The sequence below is a fragment of the Nycticebus coucang genome, chromosome 2, assembly GCF_027406575.1.
Source record: "Nycticebus coucang isolate mNycCou1 chromosome 2, mNycCou1.pri, whole genome shotgun sequence".
Lineage (NCBI taxonomy): Eukaryota > Metazoa > Chordata > Mammalia > Primates > Lorisidae > Nycticebus > Nycticebus coucang.
The window spans coordinates 106,297,402-106,319,671 of NC_069781.1; positions in this window are offsets into that span (position 1 = coordinate 106,297,402).

Here is a 22,270-nt window from a genome sequence, read left to right on the forward strand (position 1 = left end):
TTGATAACCAGGATCTATAGAGAACTCAAATTAATCCACATGAAAAAAGCCAACAATCCCATATATCAATGGGCAAGAGACATGAATAGAACTTTCTCTAAAGACGACAGACGAATGGCTAACAAACACATGAAAAAATGTTCATCATCTCTATATATTAGAGAAATGCAAATCAAAACATCCCTGAGATATCATCTAACCCCAGAGAGAATGGCCCACATCACAAAATCTCAAAACTGCAGATGCTGGCGTGGATGTGGAGAGAAGGGAACACTTTGACACTGCTGGTGGGACTGCAAACTAGTGCAACCTTTCTGGAAGGAAGTATGGAGAAACCTCAAAGCACTCAAGCTAGACCTCCCATTTGATCCTGCAATCCCATTACTGGGCATCTACCCAGAAGGAAAAAAATCCTTTTATCATAAGGACACTTGTACTAGACTGTTTATGGCAGCTCAATTTACCATTGCCAAAATGTGGAAACAGCCTAAATGCCCACCAACCCAGGAATGGATTAACAAGCTGTGGTATATGTATACCATGGAATACTATTCAGCTATTAAAAAAAAATGGAGATTTTACATCCTTCGTATTAACCTGGATGGAAGTGGAAGACATTATTCTTAGTAAAGAATCACAAAAATGGAGAAGCATGAATCCTATGTACTCAATCTTGATATGAGGACAGTTAATGACAATTAAGTTTATGGGGGGGGAAGCAGAAAGAGGGATGGAGGGAGGAGGGTGGGGCCTTAGTGTGTGTCACACTTTATGGGGGCAAGACATGATTGCAAGAGGGACTTTACCTAACAATTGCAATAAGTGTAACTGGCTTATTGTACCCTCAATGAATCCCCAACAATAAAAAAAAAAAAGGAGGAGAAAGTAGGAGTTTACTTATGAGTATTTAAGAAGCTAATTTGCTTGTCCTTAAAAAATAAAAGCAGAATTTTACTTTTGCAAAAAGTAAAGAAATGGTAACTGGTTGCAAAAATTGAAAGAAATTTTGGGATTAGGAAAATCTATTAAAAACTAAAGTTTAACTTAGTTAAAATCTATCTAGTGCTATAACTATGGTTGTTGGCAGATCTCTTTATAATTTAATTGATTGTTAATTTATTTATTTATGAGGCTTTCTCCCTTGATAGCTTCTTCGAAATTTCTTTCTCTCACCTTTCCTGGTGTTATCTCCCACTGATTCTTATTTGAAGCTCTTCTTCTCTTTATTCCCTTCTCCACCATTATTCTCGGCTTACTTGGTGAGAACGGATTTAAAGACCTGTTTACTCTGAAGGCAGAAACTAGAAGTGCACACTCCTTTCTGAGGGCTTGAGGAAACTCACTGCCTTAAATCTTGGGTTTTCCATTCCTACTTCAGATATTATTGAGATGTAATATTTTTTCTCTCTGCCTTTGAATACTTGACCTTCAATATCAACAGGTCCAGAGCTGCCTGTGCTCTCAGACAAGTCTGTGAACAAGCCCCGTATCAGCATTCAACTGATATCCTGCTGAGGATCCCGAGCATCACTGTTTTGACCTGTGAAAACTGCAAATTCTTGGCAAGAACAGCTTCATCCAGCCAAGCCCCCATGTGCACATGCACACACCCACACTAAGAGACTTGGCCAAACTATGGTGTGGCCTCTGTCAGCTCAGAGCCGTGAACCTAGGATGCCCCATCTCCCCCTAAAGTACATGCCTGGGAAAAAATTCACTGTTTGTTTTAGCCAAAACTTGACTAGAGGAACATGACCTCCCATTTCTAAGAGCCTTTACTTTAGAAAACTTGCAATTATAAATCTTTCTCTGCCTTTTTGAGGTGAAAATCTTGTACAACCTAGAAGTGTCTTTCTCAAAGACCTGGAAGTTATGACTTTGAAATATAATTGTCCAGAAAGGCAAAACCACGTCTCCCACTCTCTGTGAGAGAGACTTTGATAAGTGCCAATTAGCAAATACAGATGGCCTAATCACATTGACCAATTTTTCCCCAGTGTCAGCCTGTACTTTTCTGTTAGCTACTGCAGCATTTGAGTCTTGCCTGATGTTTCAGTAGGGTCCAGACATTCTACTATGGACCCTACTGGTCCGTCCAATATGGTAGACGTACCAATATGGTACAGCTACTTACCGATTAGGAGACAGGAATCAACCACTGGATTTTATCATTTGGCTGACTTTTAGGACAGCAAGCAGGCTGCGGTTTCAGGTACAGCATCTTCACATTTCTAAGGAAAACAGGAGATACTTGTCTTTGGTGCCTTTGAACACCACTGATTAATAAAGAAGAGAGAACTTTCCAGAATTTGGATGGTACAGCACAACTCAGTATAAAGTTGTAGGCAAGGAAAAGCAGTGTCTATTTTTCACTCCAGGAAGTGAATCATCCTTTGGGGCCACAAAAGAGAAGTCTTGAAGAGTAAAAGGAGGCATCTCTAAGCTGGCTGAGTGTGTTCCATTGGGGATGGGGAAGGGAGAAGGGATAAGTAAACAAGCTGTTTTCTTATTTAAATCATTTCCTACACAGTACTTTTCATGTCTAAAGTACTGTTCCCTCTCTTGTCATTTTTTAAAATATCCTGTATCTGGCTAAGAATCCCTTTCCTGCCCTCTTTCCTACCAGATCTTACAGTTCTTAATTTTCACAATAGTGAAGCACCATAAAAATAGCCACATAGGCTGAAACTATGTAAAGTGACCTAAATGATCAATGTTGCAAACTATTTTGTGTTCCTTAACATTTTTTCTCAACACATTAAAAGCCCCTTATATGTGTATACCATCCCTTATAAGTGTATAAAGAAATGGAAAATAGTGAAACTAATATTTATTTTTATACTGTTATTTAAAACATTAAACAATTGAGAATTAAAGTGTTTTATTTCTTTGTAAAAAAAAGGTATCAATCATAGTTTGAATAGGGCTTGGCTTGTTCTTGTCACATAACTTATGACAGGGAATCGGCAGTGTTTCTATGCTTTGGCAAATTGCCATAGTCATTTCTATTTTGGGAACAGCATCCAGCATTGTATCCTTTGTGAGAGGGCATGTAGTGAGAATAAGATGGAGTCAGTCAGGCTATGGCTGACTGGACATAGCTGGTCTGGTTGGTTTAGGTCCTACGTGACCGTCACCTCATCTTCCATCCTTGTTTTGTAAATTTAGCTTTAACCTGAAAGTGTATATTATGAATAGTTTAGGGCGATTGATTTAGGAGATCAACTTATGAATTAGAAATTTTGTTCTGAGTCATGGATTATGCTGATTATTACTTATTATGGGTCATGTTGTTTAAGGTTTAATTATTGTTGTTTAAGATAAGGGTTAACATGACTTTTGCTCTGAACTTTTATGTATATAACTGTAGTTTTGGAAGTGGAAGGGCAAAACAGAATTGAGAGACTACTCTAGTTGTTTGCCAGGATGCTGTCCTTTTGTTAATAAAGCTTGTTGGAACTAATCCCCATTTCTGCATCTGGCTCACAGCAACAGGTGGCTGGACCCTCTTCTTCTGGTAACATTTCCATCTTCAGTGTCATGAAATATACAAGAGATTCTTTAATATGAAGTTTCTTGTTGTTGCTGCTGGCATCACTTCCTCTGAAGCATCTTCATCCTTTTCATTACAACCACTTTCCTCATTTATGTCAAACCATTGATTTTTTCTGAGTTTCTCCTGCATTTTTAGAATGTTCCAAAAATTCCCACAGTGAGCAAATTCTATTATTTCATTTACATTCAATTTTAATTTCACTTCTGGTGTTGTCACTTTTTGTTTCTTTGCTGTAATTTAACCTTTGTTGACCTATTTTCTCTTTTGATTACTCATTTTGATAAAATGTCACATGGGTTTCTTACTGGGAGACAAGAAGTCAACACAGTTACCTACTTTGCTGGCCGTTTGAGAACTGACCAACACATGCACGTGTGCCCTCACACACACACAGAGCAATCAGTCAATGGCAGAGTTTGAAAGAAATGAATCCCTCCCCCATCTCAAAAATCATATGTTTGAAGTCCTAATCCCTAAGATCTCAGAATATGATCTTATTGGGAAATACAGTCTTTAGAGAGGTTATCAAGGTAAAATGAGGTTTTCAAGGTAGGTCCTTATCCAATAGACTTGTCCTTATAACAGGGGGAAATTCGGACACAGCTACAAACACACACAGAGAGAAGATGGCTATGTAACTGGAGTGATGTACTTGTAGGTCAAGGAATATCAAGGACTGCTGGCAAACCCAAATAGGAAGAAGAGGAGAGAAAGCATTCTCCCCTGGATCCATCAGAGAGAGCAAGAATCTTCCAACACCTTGATTTCAGATTTCTAGCCTTCATAACTGTGAGACAATACATTTCTGTTGTATTAAGCAATCCGATTTTTCACAGTTTATTGCAGTAGCATCAGGAAAATAATACAGTCACTGATCTGGGTGCTTACCTGGTATTTACTTGCAGAGGGATTTGTAGACTGAAGAGCCAGCAACATAGTTGGCACGTAGTGCAGTTACTTACAGTTAGTATACTGTGGTAATTGAAATTTGAACCATGTTGTTAGACTAGTGTTATCTAACTAAACTACAGTGAAACCAATTTGTACATATTGACACTTGATAAAGCCAGTGCTGTTTGTACTTAGTCTCAGTATGTAGAAGGTAGGAATGCCAGACACTATCCCCCTGCCATTCTCCTCCCCCCCAGTTGCAGTCCTCTTCCCCAGCTATTTGCTGTCTCTTCTCATCTTGCCAGTCACTTCCCTACTCAAATGACCAGCAAGGCCATCTTTCACTATCAGAATGAAGCAGCCCCTCCCCACTCTTGACGGCATTTCTTGCTTTAATGTCTTTATGGCATGTTTCACTTATGAAGATAATCTTTTCTTCTTTCATTATTTTATTCTTTTCTTGATTCAGTTCTTCTGAAAAACGCATATTAAAACTTAAGTGAGAAACCATTTCCCATGCACCAAGTTGCCAAAGTAAAAAAATTATGACAATAATGTTGAGAATGTGGAGTTATCAGAACCTTTAACTTCTATAGGAGCATGAAATGGAACACACTTCATTTTAACCTAGTATAAGTAACACCGTACATAACTGGTGACCCAGTGATTTTAATGCTGAGTTCACATCCTAGAGAAAAACTAACTCTTGTGTCTGTGAGATACATATAGAAAAACAATAGCTGCTTTTAAAAATACCTAAAAAAAAAATGGATGATAAGCCTAATCTAATAAGATAGAATACACACTGTAGCATTGTCCTCTGATGGACTAATATGGAGAAATGAAAAGAGAGTACATAGGAATCTGTTATAAGAATAAATCTTATTCATTTAATATTGAATTAGAAATCAAGTGTCAGAAAAAATATGTGCATTGTGAGTCCATTTGTTTGAATTTAAAAATCTACAAAATAATTTTGTGTCCTTTATTAATGCCTTTATTTTGGTAGACTGTAAAAATAAAAAATGGGAATAATCAAGAGGATGGTCTTGAGCACTCAAAAAAAAAATTATGAGTAGATTAAAACTCTTAGGCAGGTGGTGTGTACCTTGATAACTTCCTATGCCTTATGCATGACTTATACATACTAGTTTTCAAGTTTTAAAACATAAAATGTGATGAAAATACAAACAGACCACTAGGAAAAAAATGAACATGTGAACAAGAAAAGGCAGACAGTGAGGACCGTCTGATGGAAAGCATAACACAGGAAACAGAAAAAAATGTCATGAATATTTTATCCAATAATGCTAAGTTTTTGTTCCATAACACTTTAAATGTTTTATGTGAACTTTAATTTTTGCAACAATGACTCTGTTTCCTCTCTTCTGCAACTTTACAAGGTTGAACCAAGTGGGAGCACTTCTGACTCTTTAAGCAACTAAAAAACAATGTGAATCTATGTTTCTTCTTTGCCATGTGCATGTGTGTGGCACTTTTCCATGATAGAACAGCAGCCAGTCTACAGCAACAGCTGTAAGCATCCGAGGACCCCAGAACTGACTGAAAGTTTGAATAATCTGTAATTGACAAGAGGCAGGCTACTGCTATCCACAAAGAAAGGAGGCTGGAATGGATACGCCTTCAGGCCAGTCCAGCCTGTTCAGGGATGACAAACACTGTCTCAGCTAGAAATGGACCTGCTCAGGAGGTAAAGTAGATGTGAGAGAGCAAACTAAAAAAACTTAATATACAGAACTATGCTTGCAGAAATGTATGTGTTTAGATTATATTGGTTAGTTATAATAAAGTCCTTCTAAATATGCTGATGTAAAATATTATGTACCCCTTTTCTTGAAAATTGTAAAGATTACATTTATTTGTATTGTATGGCTCTTGAATTACTGAATTTGAATCTGCAATTTAAGAAATATTGTATGAAATTCCTGATAAAGAACCTGACCTCAGAGAGAGTGGTCAATTCCTTTTGGTCAGTGGCTAAACTAGAACAGAGCCCAGGCTTTCTGATTGTCAGATCTGTACCCTTTCCACTTCATTTTAACATCTGTAACCTAAAAAATTTATAGGATCTATGTTGTATGTTATTTGGTGTTTTTGTTGAATGCCAAGCGAGACAATTTTATTTATGAAAATTTTATTATGCTATTTATGGAAGCTCATTCAATGGCTAGGTTTGCACTGTGGTTGCCTTTGAATCATTTATTCAGTCAGGATGGTAAATTCAGGAGCATCCCCACACGGAACCAGAGTGGCATTTGTCCCAAGTTGTAGAGTATTCTCTGCCATAAATAAGGACATGCTGGTTCTTGTTATTTACATAGGCACCAGTGATCCCATTAGCTCTTAAGTTTCATATTCTTAGAGGAAGAATCTAGAAAGTGATTTAGGATATAATGTAAAGACACCAGTAAATTAAGCAAAATTTGTAGGATGTCTGTTTTGCTTCTATTCATCATGTATGCAATGTTCTTACTGAAAACAGTTTATGTCTCTCTACTTTGCTGAGTGATGAATTCTAGGCCAGGGGCTAAAATCTGACTTTATTAAGTACGGTGTGTCACATGCTAAAGGTTTTGGTATTGTTTCTTGTTTTCTTCCACGAAGTGTTTAAAAGTAGGAAAATATACTATTAATTAATCATAAATCAAGTGCTCATAAGCCTAAAAGAATAAGATAAAATAATTGGTATCATCAACTAAAATTATTACCCAAAATAAAGACATTTACTGCAAAGTTAGTACAGTATTAATAGAAAAAATAAACCTTGCCAGAAATCGCTAAAACATAGTACCTTGTATGAGAAATAACAGCAGCTGGTCCTCAAAGTCAAACCCAAATAAATAGCAGAACTTCTAGGAGCATTGCTATTACCCTGCCAATTGCTGTCATTAAACTGAGGGACATTTTATAAAATAACTCAGATGAGACTCAGGGAAATACATCAGGTAGGCCAGCATTCTTTTCCTTATCGACCTGAGAAATCTATCAAGTCTCCAGAGCTTGTGACTATACACCTGAATCCTTCTTCAAGTACCCAAACTCTTGTTGGGATTGCTTACCCTCCTTTGACTGAGACAATTTCTTTGGGATACCTCCAATGGAAATATTAAAGGAAATATCCATGTGGCACAAATAACAACTCCAGACTCAGAAAGAATTGGATGGCAAAAAGCTGGATGTTCTATCCACTCAGGTGAACTTTGGGAACACCCAGATGGCCATTTGGTGACTCCTAGGACATTTTACACAAACTAACTCACCACAGAAAGGACAAATGAGGATATATTATGCAAAAAAAAAATATGGTTTGGCTGTTTAGATTTTATTTGGACCAAGCAGTTGTCATTTGCCTCATTAGCCACAAACATAACCCTGGAAAGCCCATAAAGGTAGGTAAAGAGGGAGAGTGGCTCCCCCTAGATCTAGCCTTCCAGGAAAATAGATTGTACTCAAAGCATATGACTGCCCATATGTACTCCCCTTAATCCACACTTCCTAATGGTTAGAGGCTTTCCCTTTTGAAGCACCTTAGCTATATCAGTTGCCAACGTCCCAGGGTGAATCTACCCCACTTAGGGCTTCTCCTCTACTGTCCATAGTGACAGAGGACCACATTTCACTGGAAAAATTCTTCAGGAAACAAGAAAGGCAGCACAAATTAATACAAAACTCCACCGCCCCTACCAACCTCAGTTGTCACATTCCATAGAAAGAGCCAACAGCATTCTCAAGCCACACCTGCTAAACAGTCTGAAGAAACAAAAACTTACCTTGGCCACAGGTATTACCTACCACCCTATGAATCACATATCGTTGAACGTACCTTAAACCATTATGAAGACTCCTGAGAATGCTCTGCTAACCCTGAGTAGCAGAGGATCCCAATCTAACTTAGTCTGACATCCTCAGATTCTGTCAGGGATAAATTATATACACATGGTCCTATAATCAACAGGTCAAGGCCACCTTTCTCTTCTAACGCTCTAGCAGCTCTTACCTGATTCATGTGTAAGTAATATGGCATTTTGGAAACACCACCCTTAGAAAACTAACCTGAACCCAGAAGGAAGGGACCTTATACTGTTTTACTCTATGCTAACACTGCTGTTAAATTGCCAGGGGGTCAACCTTGGGTTAGTGTCTCTCTGTTTAAAAATGCCAGACTGATTTAGTTTGGAAAATCACTCCAGAGACCTCAAACTGAGGCTTTATTAAGAACCTCCAAAAATAGACAACAACCGAAGACAGTCATCCATCCCAAGAACCACAGCATAAGCAGACAATGTGATGAAGCAGTTGGCTTCTGCTCAAGACCTCACTTCTTCTGAAGAACAAAAATCAACCCAGATTCCCTTTCTTTGTCTCTGGCTTTTCATCTTTGCTGTCTGTGAAAGCATTCTCCTACTATTCCTGTATCCCCCACAGTGCCCGTCTCTATCCTCAGGGACTATTTTCCCTCACTACAAATATCTCTCATCCCCATACTCAACAACCCCACCATGATTCCCCTGTTTCCTTCTTATCTTATTCTTGCCCGTGCTTTCATAACATGATCATAATTCTCTCACTCTCTTAGCCTACCAAGTAGCCAATGAAATAGTTGCTGAGTCTGTGCCCAATGATGCTTTTGATATCACCTTGACAGGAAACATTAGTCATGGATAGCCAGATAGGTCTGCCTTTTAGAAAGACATTGGGCTATGCCTTAAAAGCCGTTGAGACTGGAATTATGATGTGTCTTCTGTAATCTAAAAAAGTGTGGTATTTTACTAGAAATCAGTTTAATAAACATGATGACCCTTATGGCATAGTAAATGCTCCATGTCCTTATGATGAGATAAAATCCATTTTCAAGAAACAGGAATTCTTTGTAAGGGTCAGAGGTCCGACTCCTTAGAGATATCATTTCCTTCAATGCCCCTGCAATGGCAATATCACAGGAAATTTTTTGATTCAGGATATTTTGGTGGACTGAAATATCAGGCAAAGAAATCATTGGCTAAGTGGTAACAAAATATCCAGTCATGTTGAAGATGGTGCTATGGCCATCTCTTTGGAGTCTACCCTCAGTCAGCTCTTCAAGCCTCTTCTACAACCACTAGAGGCAACAACCAACACTGTTAAGCCCTTAAGGGACATTACTTAGTAGATGACAAAGTAGTTCCAGCCCACTGGACTGGCTGCTGTTATGAAGCTTATGCCATCCTTCAAATGAATATGTATAAAAATTTACCCAAAGAAAAAAATTAGAAAAGTGAAGGTTCCTACCAGTCACAGAGCTGCTAGAGTACAAGCAGCCCCAGACAGGTCCTGGAGAGTTGTTGACCGTGGGCAGACTTACAGGGTGCTCTTTTCTTGATATTCTACTCCTCTTTGCCAGGTTAGCAACTCCTATGCTGGCAGAAATACCATAAAATTACAAATGATATTAAGATAAGCACCCTTAGAATCAGATGAATCCATCTCAAACTTACAACAAGCTCTTGTTTCATTAATCCAATAGTCGTTTGAGCATCCTGAAATGACTTTACAAAAGAAGCCAGTCTTAGACTACATACTGGCTTTTCTAGAAGGTGTTTGTGCATTGGTGGGTTCCCAGTGTTGTGCGTTTATATGTATTAGAAACTTACCATAAGCAGTGGCAGCAGAAGCTCACATTCCTGAGAAGCATCTAACGTTAACAGCATGGCTCACACACCTGTAAGAAGGGTCTGATCCTCTAAAAAGAAAATGGTTTCCTCAGCTTGCCAAGTGGTTTAGGAGACTCTTTACAGGACTCAGCTTCTTAATACTAACCTTATTGGTAATGCCTTTGTCTCTGAAGTGCATCTCCATTCTTATGGGACAATTGTGCTTCCACAAATAAAACTGATAAACCTCCTGGTTGCTGCATCCACCCCTTCAGCCCCCAACACCTGAACTGCACAATGGTTGGAAATAAGGGCTGGACTTCCTTGACACTTTTGGAGTATAACAACTGTGTTTATTCTATGAGAAAGAAATTCATGTGAACTTCCCTGGAGCACAAAGGATTTGCCTGAAAGCTGTGTTTAAGAGACTTGATCCAACTTTTACCTGTCTTCCTCTTGCACTAGGCAACCAAAGATAACCTCAGGGCCAGTGTTGAGTTTTCGCTGAGTCAAAAAAATTGAGTTGAGCTGAGTCAATGCTGCCAAACCAGAAAATGTATCTTGTCCTCACCTACATTTCTAAATCATTTTCAGTAATTCCATACTTCCCTCTTCTGTAATTTTCCTTTTCCACTTAGCCCCCAGTCCATTTTTTGTTTCCCCTTTTCCACTTTTCCATAGTCTTTTTTAAAATTACTTATCTGTTCTCTCTTTAAAAAACCTCAGTCATCTTTGTTGTAGTTGTAGTCGAGCTTAGTTTATGCTGCAGTCTCTCTCTCCTACTGCAATAGTTGCAATAAAATATGGTCTCAATGCCTTCGATAAGCATCTGGCATTGTTTTCTTCCTTTGACAATTCCTAGGGTTGTTTCAAGGGCAATGGAAACAGAGGCCAAAAGATCAGGACTCTAGACTCCCCCAAATTCAAGGAAAGGAACTCTTCCTTCATCTTCTTAATGAACTAGGTCTTTGCTGAGAGTTCAGATGAGTAAAGGAAGAACAATCACTGGACTCCTGAGATTAGTTACACCTCTGCTGTACTCAATTACACAAACATGTGAGGACTCTCAAGATCATGAACCAGATTGTGTTGCAAAGAAAGATTTTGTTTTTTTCCTAGAAATAATTTTGTTTAGAGTTAATGACCTAAGTATTGATTTTTAACAATGACCTCAAGTATTAATCTTGAGCAAAATAGTGAATTAAATGATCTCCTGAAGTCTTTTTTATGAATCTGTGGTCAACTTCTTACCAAGCTGTTTTTCTTCCTGCTCTTTAGTGATTGCATTAATTTTGCCTACATGTTCCCAGGAAGGGAAGTCAATGATCTCAAAAGTACTAGGCTGGTGCTTTCCCACACATGTCTCTTTGCCAGTCTTTGCTGGTCATCTATGATTGGAGCAGCAATTATTCTGTTTCTGCTTTTTATTTTTTTTGGTAAGTTATTGAAGGCTTACCCCATCCATGATGAAGGCTTGTGTTTCTCCTTTGATTGAGCATCTTCTCCATGTGGACAATGTGCTAAAATTCTCTCAAATCTACATTGAGATTTACTTAATTGTGAGAATTTACTTATATTCATATTCAAGTATCTCCAATACACTTTTAGTGTTATGTACATTGAAGTATAATTAATAAGAATCACTCCAAAATATATCAAAATATATTTTAATCCTGAAGCTTGAGTATTTAATTTCTTTTCACACTATAAAAAGCATGTGTGATATTTTGAAAGTCTATTAGAGGTGGAAATAAAAGATTATTTAAACACATGTTTGGATACAAGTTTTAATAAACCAAATGATTGTTCAGTATTGTTTACAACCTTTTGATATGAGGGTGAAATTCCTTAAGAAAATGGCAAACATCATTCGCAACCATTACTATTCTAACAGCTAGCATTGTTTAAGTACTTGACACATGCACTGTTTAAAATGCTCCACTTGTGTAATCATGGAGATAATGTTAATTTTATTGTTCCTATATGACAGATGAGAAAAGAGATACAGAAGAGGGTTAATTAGAGTGCATAAAATAAGTTTCTTTGTTATATGGGTTATTTGGATTATAATACACAAAGATTTTACGGTAAGAATAACTTGTAGAAATTGTTATAGGTCTTTTGTGCTTTCCTTAGTGCCTAGTTTAGGTCTCAAATTGTAAATAATTTGTCTCTTTAGTAAATTTACAAGGCAATTAAAAAACATAGTATAAAACATAGAAAATATTTTCTTATTAATCATAATTGTAAATGCACTTACATCTTAAAGGTGTACTTATAACTGTTTGATTCAAAACCATATATAAACTTAGATAATTAAATTTTAACCAGGTTATCACTTTCTTTATTCTTTAAATTCTAGATCTTATACCCATAGGCCTATATAATGACAATTTTTGTCCCAAATAAATGTAAAGATCAATATGTTTCTCAAAGAATTCTGTACCACTATGGGAATGAAAGATCATTAAATTCAACAAGGAACAGCCAAAGAGCCTGAAATAACATTGCTGTTAAAAATTAGCTATTATAAAATAGCCTCAGGAAATCTCAGTGTGCCACAGACTTCATGTGGATGAAGGCCATCATTATTATCAAAGTTGACCTCTGTTAATTCAGAGATCACTATCATTATTGCTCACAAATATCCAAGACTAATGCATATTCCCAAAACATTATGTATTTAATAAGAAACGGAGAAGAAATGATGTTCTTTTGAATTTTACCTCTTTGGTGCTGCCTTTATAAATTACAGGATTTGGAGCTCTTTGAGGGTCATGATTTCTCTTCTATTTTCTGTGTGCTCATAAATATCTAGTATATAAGTAACATTATTAAAAATTAAGTAATTTTCTGACAAAGAGAAAATTGAATAACATTTAACTAAATTTGTTCTGAATATGTGACCTTCAGAAGACACTAATTTTTCAGTGATCCATTCTGACATTTTTAAATCTTTTTCTTAGTAACCTCAGTTTGTTTGACTTTATATGGCAAACTCACATTCATAAATGTTTAATGAAACATTCCCATTTTTATTTGAGCGTATTTCTGTAGACATGGAAGTCATAGAAAATGACTTTAATGTGAAATTCCCAGGAAATACAGGCCCCCAAAAGGGAATCTTTGAAAGTATTTTAAGAAGTAAATGTGTAGTCACTAATTTGTAAGTTAGCTATGGTGCAAGAAAAAAAATGGTAGTCGCTTAAATTGATTTTATAATTTATCCAGAAATACACATCTCCACATTCACTTACAGCTTTATACAATAATCCAAAATGTTGAAGGCACTTGTGTTACTCAAAGGAAATGTCATGGAACTGGCTGTCACTCCAACCCCTTCACACACCAGGGCAATTCTGTGCACACCACGGTTCCCTCATGGTGCAGCCTGCATCTTGCCAGGCTTTGTGAAGACCTATCTTGCTGCATAAAATGTGCGTCGGTGGCTCAGGGAAAGACTAGGACATTTTACACAATTGGCTTGCATGCTTCAGTTTTACTTTTTATACCTACAAATATAAATCCTTGCTATATATATTTGCTTTTTTTCTATTCAAACAACAGTGCAATCATTTTTTTTTTTTTTGACACAGAGTCTCACTGTGTCACCCTGGGTAGAATGCGCTGGCATCACAGCTCACAGCAAACTCAAACTCCTGATCTTAAGGGATTCTCTTGCCTCAGCCACCCAAGTAGTGGGACTACAGATGCCCACCACAATGCCTGGCTGTTTTTTGGTTACAGTTGTCATTGTTGTTTAGCTGGCCCGGGCCGTGTTCAAACCCGCCAGCTTCAGTGTATGTGGCCAGTGCCCTACCCACTGAGTTATGTGCGCTGCCCCATGCAATCATTTTTTAAAAGTCTTTTCATTTGTTTTCAATAATGATGAAAATAAGAAATCATGAACAAAAGATTTAATCATTAGTTTCTTCTTCTTCACTATAGTAAATGTGCATTTAATACTGAAAATACAACAAAAAATGTCATGAGTTTACTAAAATAAAAATGTTTGAAAATATACATTAATCATGTATCTAACACGTTTCAAAAATTTTACTCTCTAGAAATTTCCGTAAAGTTAGTTTATTAATGGCATATTTGAAAATTATAGAATTAATGCACAAATACAGTGAAACAAAAAAAGTGAAACAAGACAGAATAGTATCAAATCAAAATATTAAAATATTCCTTCTTCCCCGTCTCTATACATTTTCTATCTTTCTAGTGTTCCAGATATCTTTGTTACCATTATTATAAAATATTTAAAGCATATACCAAAGGAAAGAAATAGCATAAAAAATGAACAACATGAACCTAATACCCTGCTTCAGTTCTTAGTCAGGATTCCTCTGACTCCATTTCCCCACCCATAGATTGCTTGAAGAAAATTTCTGACATATTCCCGTTTTATCCATAAATATTTCAGAGTATATCTTTAATGAGTCCTCCTTCTTTTGAAAACAACACTTCTAAAAAATTAACAAGAAGTACTTACTAAAAAACCAAATACAGTCACTATTTCCAGATTCTCTGATTGTCTCACAACATTCTTCACACTGTCGTTTTTTTTTTTTTTTTAAATCAGAATCCTGGTAATTTTCATACATTACAATTGATGAGTCTCTAAGGTATTATATCTTTCATTTTTTTTTCTTTTCATGTAATTTATTTGTTGAAGAAAATGAGCCACTCTCCACAGCCTGATTACATCACTGTGGTGGTCTTTAACATGCTACTCTATCCCCAGTATTTGCTGTGATATTCACAGGGCAGGGGTGTTTGGCTGTTACATTTACTTCTACATTTGTGTTTCCAACTCTCAGAAGGGGACCTAAAAACAAGGCACTGTAGTTGCTTGATTTTGACTAAACACTAGAGGGCAGTGCAGGCAACGTCAAGAGCTTTGCCCTAAGCACACAGGCACGTGGGCACCAGGACTCCATACTGCCAAACCAACACTGTCCTCTCTTCTCCTTAAAAGACTCTCTTTCTCTCCTGAAGCACAATCATGTATTCTGGGCCCCAACCTCTGGGGTGCTGTGAGTGGTCAGGAGGTACATGTGTACCAAATGAGAGAGGACAGGAGTCTTTAAACCCAGCATATGGGTCTTCTCAGAACCTTAGGACAGTCAGTACTGTTGTGGAAGTAGGAAAGGCCCTACTCAGTTAAAGAAATAAATACATAGTTTCTGACATGGATAAGTGCTATGTGGAAACACAATACAAGAAAGGACAGAGAGATGCCATGGGTGGACAAAGAAGCTGTCATTGGTAAGGTGACATTTGGGCAGATATCAGAAAGTGGTGAGGGAGTCAGCCATTCGGATACTGCTGCAAGCTTGGTCCAGGCAGAGGGAAGAACAGATGAAAAGGCCCTGGGGCAGGAAGATGATGGTATTAGGCTGTTATAGCTGGAAGGGAGACAGGGAGAAAGATGGTAGGAAATGAGATCTGAAATGGGATGGATTGTGCAGGACTTTTCAGGTTATAATAATGAATTTGGTTTTTACTCCTGGTGAATCAGGAAGCTATTGGAAGTCTTTGCAAATAGAGAATAGTGATATTCTCCAGCAACTTCAAAAGGATCACTCTGGTTGCTGAGTTACAAAACAGATAGAATGTAGCATCTGGGAGACCAAGGAGGAGGTGATTGCAATCATCTGGGGTGGCCAATACAATCTATCTTAGAAAATTGCTTAGTTCATGCTTTTTATTTCAGGAAAGTTCATCAGCATTTGCTTTTCAGATTCTTAATGAACTTTTCAGTCTATTGAGACTAAAGCATGTGCCTAAATGATCAGCATGCAGTAGTAGAAAATGGAAAGTGACATGTGCTATACCAGAGGTGCCCTGGAGCAAAGAGAGGGGTTTGGAGAGGAAGGGACCGAAGCCAGCTTGGGAGGTGAGAATGATACAGGACAGGCTTTCCTTGAGATTGTCACAAATATAGTCCTAAATTTTCATAAATTAAATCCTACAATTTTTTACTAATAAAATGCTATATATTCCATACTACATGCCAGTTTAAAATAGGTTTTACTCCAGTGAGCTAATTTACCTGTAAGTAGCACAGGGGTCAAATCCCATGTATATATGAGTAACACGTACTTTCTGAGTGTCCTCATGTCTTTAGTTTTGTGTGTTCCCCAGTTAGGCTTGGCCTAGGCTAAAGTTGGCGCCTAGCGGGTCACCAAGGGAAGCTTCTTTTTTATTTTTGTTTTTATTTTTATTTTTTTTGTTTAACTCATGGGCTGTACTGCAGGCCTGCTCTGTCAGAATTTCTGGAGGTAGAAATCCAATGTAATACTGATTTGGAAACCACTGCTTGGGTTCCCATTTTACAATCTTCTGATCCACAGTCTCAAATAGCAGTCATCATGATAAACCAAATGACGAAGGCTGTAGAAGATTTGTGTAAGTAGAAATCTGGATAGAGGGGGAAGTCTCTTCACACACAAAGGGTACAACACTAACAGACACAGGAGCAAGAAGGACTGGTAGTGCAATGACTTCTGATAGCTTTTGGTAAGTGTTAAATGGAGGGAATGTAAGGTACAGGATGCTTAGAAGGAAGTAGAAAGATAAGAGTGTTTTGGAGTGTGTGGGATTAGATTGTAGAGGGACCTTGCAGGTTGAGCAAAGGACACTAGAGTTCATTCTCTACGTAACAGGGAGCTGGCTGAAGCTTTTGAAGCGAGTGATGACATCATAGACCTATGCTTCAAGAACTACACATCGAACAGCCATGTGTAATAATAAATGATGTGTCAGGAGAACAGAAGTGAGAAAGCTTTCTTGAGTAGTCCAGAAGAGAGGCAGATGTGGGTTTAAATTAGGTAATGGCCATGGGGATGTGTAGGTTGGAATTAATGTGAGAGTCAGAAGACATATCAGTGGAAGAGAAAGGACAATGTCAAAGGTGGTACTTGGAGCTTAAAAACAGGACCCTGAGAGGATAGACCTTGGCTTTGTAGAGGAAAAAGAAGAAATATGCGAAAAATTCAGGATGGGCCACAAAGATTTGGGGATGCTGATGACATAACCACTGATTTAACACCATTTTAAATATCTAAAACCAGTTGTCCTATTTAACTGTGAAATAGTCTTTTCATATTCTTAAAATTTTAGTCTATGGATATGTATTGAATAAATGTGTTCACTTTTAAAATTCATATTTAATTTATAGTGTCTCATTTTACTATAGCTTTCTGAAGAGATCTCAGTTCTTTATGGAAATTACATCATTTAATAGTTAAGAATTTAGGATTACTTTCTTATTAAAGGTCCTATCTGTAATTATCCTCTTGTTTAACATTATTGCTTTTGACCTACTTTATGTCTTAACTTTAACATTATTTTTTAATTACTCTGAATCCAATTTTGACTTAAGAACTCTAAAAATTGGGCACAGCCTAAGACATTTTGAGGAATCAAGGGACATATTTAATTGTAGCACCTAGTTGCATATTCTACAAGAGAAAAACAATGCAAGGCATTACCGACACTTTTTTTCAGTTGACTCGGTCATTCAGTCATCTCCTAGTCTTTAACTTTTACTGGTCTCCCTATGTTCTGTGCTTATTTTTTACTCTCTCTGAAGAGAAATTTGACCTTCACATTTTGCCAAGGCCTTTAGTATATGATCAATGACCATTAATATATGTCAATATTGCTTGTTTTCCTCTCAATCAAGTTTTTAGGGACATTTACTCTTTGGGGAAGAGTAAGGAAGGAAGATCATGTTACATATCTTCATCTTCTACCCTTCAGAGATTGCTGGTAGCCAGTGTGCTGAGACCAGAGAGTGTGCGTGGAAAGCAGGGTATATGGAGAAGTCAACTTTCTTCTGCGATGCCCCCATGGGTCTCATTCTGTAAGTCAACAAAGTCACCTAACTTCAGTGTTCTCAATTTAACACTTTTTCTAGAAACTAAATTCACCCAGAATGTGAAAAGAAAAAAGGAATGGCTGAGAACTTTTAAAAATTAGTGGGAGACACTTAACTACAAATCCAAGAAGCTCAGAGAACACCATATTCTACTTTTGTACTAATGTAAATTAAATAATTATTTTATAAAAATAAAAAAGATAAAAAAGAACATTTGATTTGAACAACACTTTACACAAAATGGACCTAACAAACACACACAGAACATTTTATCAACAGCAGAACGCACATTCTTCTTGAGTGTACATGGAATATTCTCCAGGACAGATCATATGTTAGACTATAAGACAAGTGTTATCAAATTTAAGATTGCAATCATATCAATTACCTTTTCCAACCACAATGTAATGAAGCTAGAAATCAATAATAGGAGAAATTTTGGAAAGTTCACAAATACATGGAAATTAAACAACATGCTTCTAAACAACTAATAGGTCAATGAAGGAATTAAAAGGGAAATTTAAAAATACCTTGAAACAAACTATAATGGAAACAAAACATGCAAAAATTTATAAGATGAAGCAAAATCAGTTCTAAATGGAAAGTTTACAGCAATAAACACTAACATCAAAAAAGAAAAATGATCTTTAATGAACAACTTCCTTCCCTCCCTCCCTCCCTCCCTCCCTTCCTTCCGTCCTTCCTTCCTTCTTTCCTTCTCACTTATAGCCCAGGCTACAGTGCTATAGCATCAGCCTTGCTCACAGCAACCTCAAACTCCTAGGCTCAAGTGATCCCCTGCCTCAGCCTCCTGAGTAGCCGGGACTACAGGTACATGCCACAAAACCTGGCTAATTTTTCTATTTTTAATAAAAATGGGTCTCACTCTTGCTCAGGCTCATCTTGAATTCCTAAGCTTAAGCAATCCTCCCACTTTGGCCTCCCAGAGAACTAGGATTATAGGCGTGAGCCACTGTACCCATCCAGATTTTATGTTTCTTGATTTTTGTGTATCTCAAAATTTTCATAATGACCCACAAATAGTCACAATGAGATACTATTCAGTCTTAGAAAAAAAAGAAAAAAATTTTCATTTGCAATAACATTGATAAAGCTGAAAACCATTATGCTAAATGAAATAAGCCAGGTACAGAACTACTTCATGTCCTCCCTTGTATGTGGAATCTAAAAGAATCAAACTCAAAGAAGTAGAAAGTAGAGTGGTGGTTACAGAGGCTGGGTGTTGGGGGAGAGGAGTGGATAGATGAGGGTCAAAGGGTACAAAGCTTCGATTTTACAGGAAGAATAAGGCTGGTTTTTTTTAGACACACTGCATAGCTTGGTGAACATAATAAATAACATATTGTACATTTTAAAATTAGTAAGTAAATTTCAAATGTTCTCACCACAGAAAATAAATATTTGAAGTAATGGATATATAAATTAGCTGGATTCAATTATTCCATATTATATTCATAAATCATGACATCACTTTGTACTTCATAAATATAAACAACTATAATTTTTCAACTTACCATTTTAAAATAACTAAAAAATAAAACATGTATGTACACAGGCAAGTATGAGCGCACACGCACACACTTTTCACCTCTTTTATTTTCCAAAGTGAACAAAATTGTAATTATTTCAATTTAGGCTTCAAGTAGCTAGTCTGATGCTAGTGTTTCCTTTCAGAATTGTCTGTGGTCACTTGAAACAGGTAGTGGCAACACACTGTAATGATGGGAATCAGGATTTTTGAAAATACTTTTTTCATAATCTTTTTTAATGAGTGGTATAGGTAATGCTCATCAGTAATGGGAGTGGAGTCCATGGCTGTTATTGTTCCTATGTCTTTGTCTTCTAAACCCTGGAGCTGAAAATGGGAGTTTTTCAACCTTACATTCATCATATTCTATAAAAGAGTCTATATCTTATGCTATCTGAGTTAAAAGAATTAAAGAGAAATACCCGTGGAGCAAGTTGCTCTGTAAGACGTATCAATCAATTACATTAGAGAATTTTAAAAGACACGTAAAAAGGATATTGTGAACAAAGATACAATAAATGGAAATGAGGGGAAAATAAATTAGATGGACAAGGCTGATAGACAAGAGGGTAAACAAAAGGAAAAATGGAGAAACAGAGATTATAGTTTGTGTTTGTTCAGTGATGTAAAGAAAGAAGCAAATGAAAAAGTATATCAAATTCTACTTGATTATTTATTTGGAAATGATTTATCTTATCTTGAAAAAAGTACTACAGGGGGAATTTTAGTGACTTCTAGGATAATTACTTTTTAGAGAACACTTGATAGTATTCGTTTAGTGGATTCAAGGACAACTATTTCACAATTGTTGAGGGGATACAAGTGTAAGTCTTCAAAGAATGATATAATCATGAGAAAAGACACTAAGGAATAAGTACAATAAGACAAGTAATTTTACTGACATGTCACTAAAGATAAGTGGGACATTGCAAATTAACAACATTGGAGGAACAGATTCCAATTTATTTTCTTATTTATATCTTTTTAGAATGTTTTAATATTATAGAGCAGTATGTTTACTTTGATGTAGAGGCTAAATTATTTAAAAAGCAACTTAGAAAAATTGGAAGCAGCCCACTTCATTATTTTTTACTCTGATAACTAATACAAAACTTTTACTGGAAGACCAAAATCTTACCACAAATGATTTATTTATTTATTTATTTACTTAGAGACAGAGTCTCACTATGTTGCCCTTGGTAGAACACTGTGGTATCACAGCTCACAGCAACCTCCAACTCTTGGGCTTAAGTGAATCTCTGGCCTCAGCCTCCCAGGTACCTGGGACTACAGGTGCCAACCACAATGCCCAGCTATTTTTTGTTGTTGTTGTTGTAGTTTTCATTGTTGTTTAGTAGGCTCTGGCTGGGTTCGAACCTGCCAGCCCCGGTGTATGTGGCTGGTGCCCTAACCACTGAGCTACAGGGACCAAGCCCACAAATGATTTAAAAAAAAAAGTCACTTGTTATATGACATAGAGTTATGTTGCAATAGCATTTTTTTAATTGTTAGAAACTTTTTACATTTTAAGATAATTTCAATGTGCAGAAAAGTTGAAAAATATGCAAAGAACTCCCGTATACCCTTTACCCAGATTCATCAATGGTTAACATTTTGTTATATTTGCATATTCTATATCGATATAGATATGAGAACATCTTTTCTTCTGAATTATTTAAAAGCAAGTTTGCAGACATTACTCCATTTTACTTCTAAATGCTAGTGTGGATTTTTTAACAAGTTCATTCCTTAGAGGAGGAAGTTTACTGAGACTTTCTCACTACAGTTCTTATTCTCAGTAGTAAATGACAATCTGAGTTAGCTGATTTAACCTTGTGAACAATATGAGGGATTATCCAACCTTATTTTCCTTTTTTATCTCCTTTTTTCTTTCTTTCTTTTTCTTTTTTTTTCTTTGAGAGAGAGTCTCACTTTGTCGCCCTCTGAGGAGTACTGTGGCATCATAGCTCACTACAACCTCAAACTCTTGGGCTCAAGAGATACTCTTGCTTCAGCCTCCCGAGTAGCTGGGATTACAGGTGCCTGCCACAACGCCAGACTATTTTTAGAGACAAGGTATGGCTGTTGCTCAGGATGCTCTCAAACTCTTGAGCTCAAGAAATCCACCGCCCCTCCCCCACCATCTCCTGTTTTCATTCACTCGTGATCACATACATGCTAGACTCTGTTTTCCATTTTGTTTACCTCATAAATACCAGGCTTGTCCATTTAGTTTATGAAGTTTATCAGAATACCAACTTGAATCTTTTCCTTCTCTCTACCTAATGTTTAACTGTCTCAGAGATTTCTATCCTTCCTCCTCTCTTGTTTTAATTTGCAAAGTTAAAACAAATAAAAGCCTCAGTTGTGGTCTTTCAGTATTTATAGTAGCTCAGATAATTTATAGCAGGGAAAAAATTTCTTTTTCATGCATTTTAAATGTAATTAGACGTAATATAGAATGTGGCACCAAATTCTCAACTATGACTATTATTAAAGGATATTTTGAAAACCATACCAGAATATGCTTCTTCTTGACTTAGGTTTGTTTTGCTTTTCTTTCTCTCTCTCCATTTCTATCTTCTTTTAAGTAGGAATTTTGGCATTTGAGACTTTTTATCACTTCTAATGTAAATAATTAGCAATAAATAATTTCCTCTCACTTCTACTTTAGCTACATCTTACATCTTTTCATTTTTTGTTTTTATTTTAATTCAGTTGTATGCACTTTA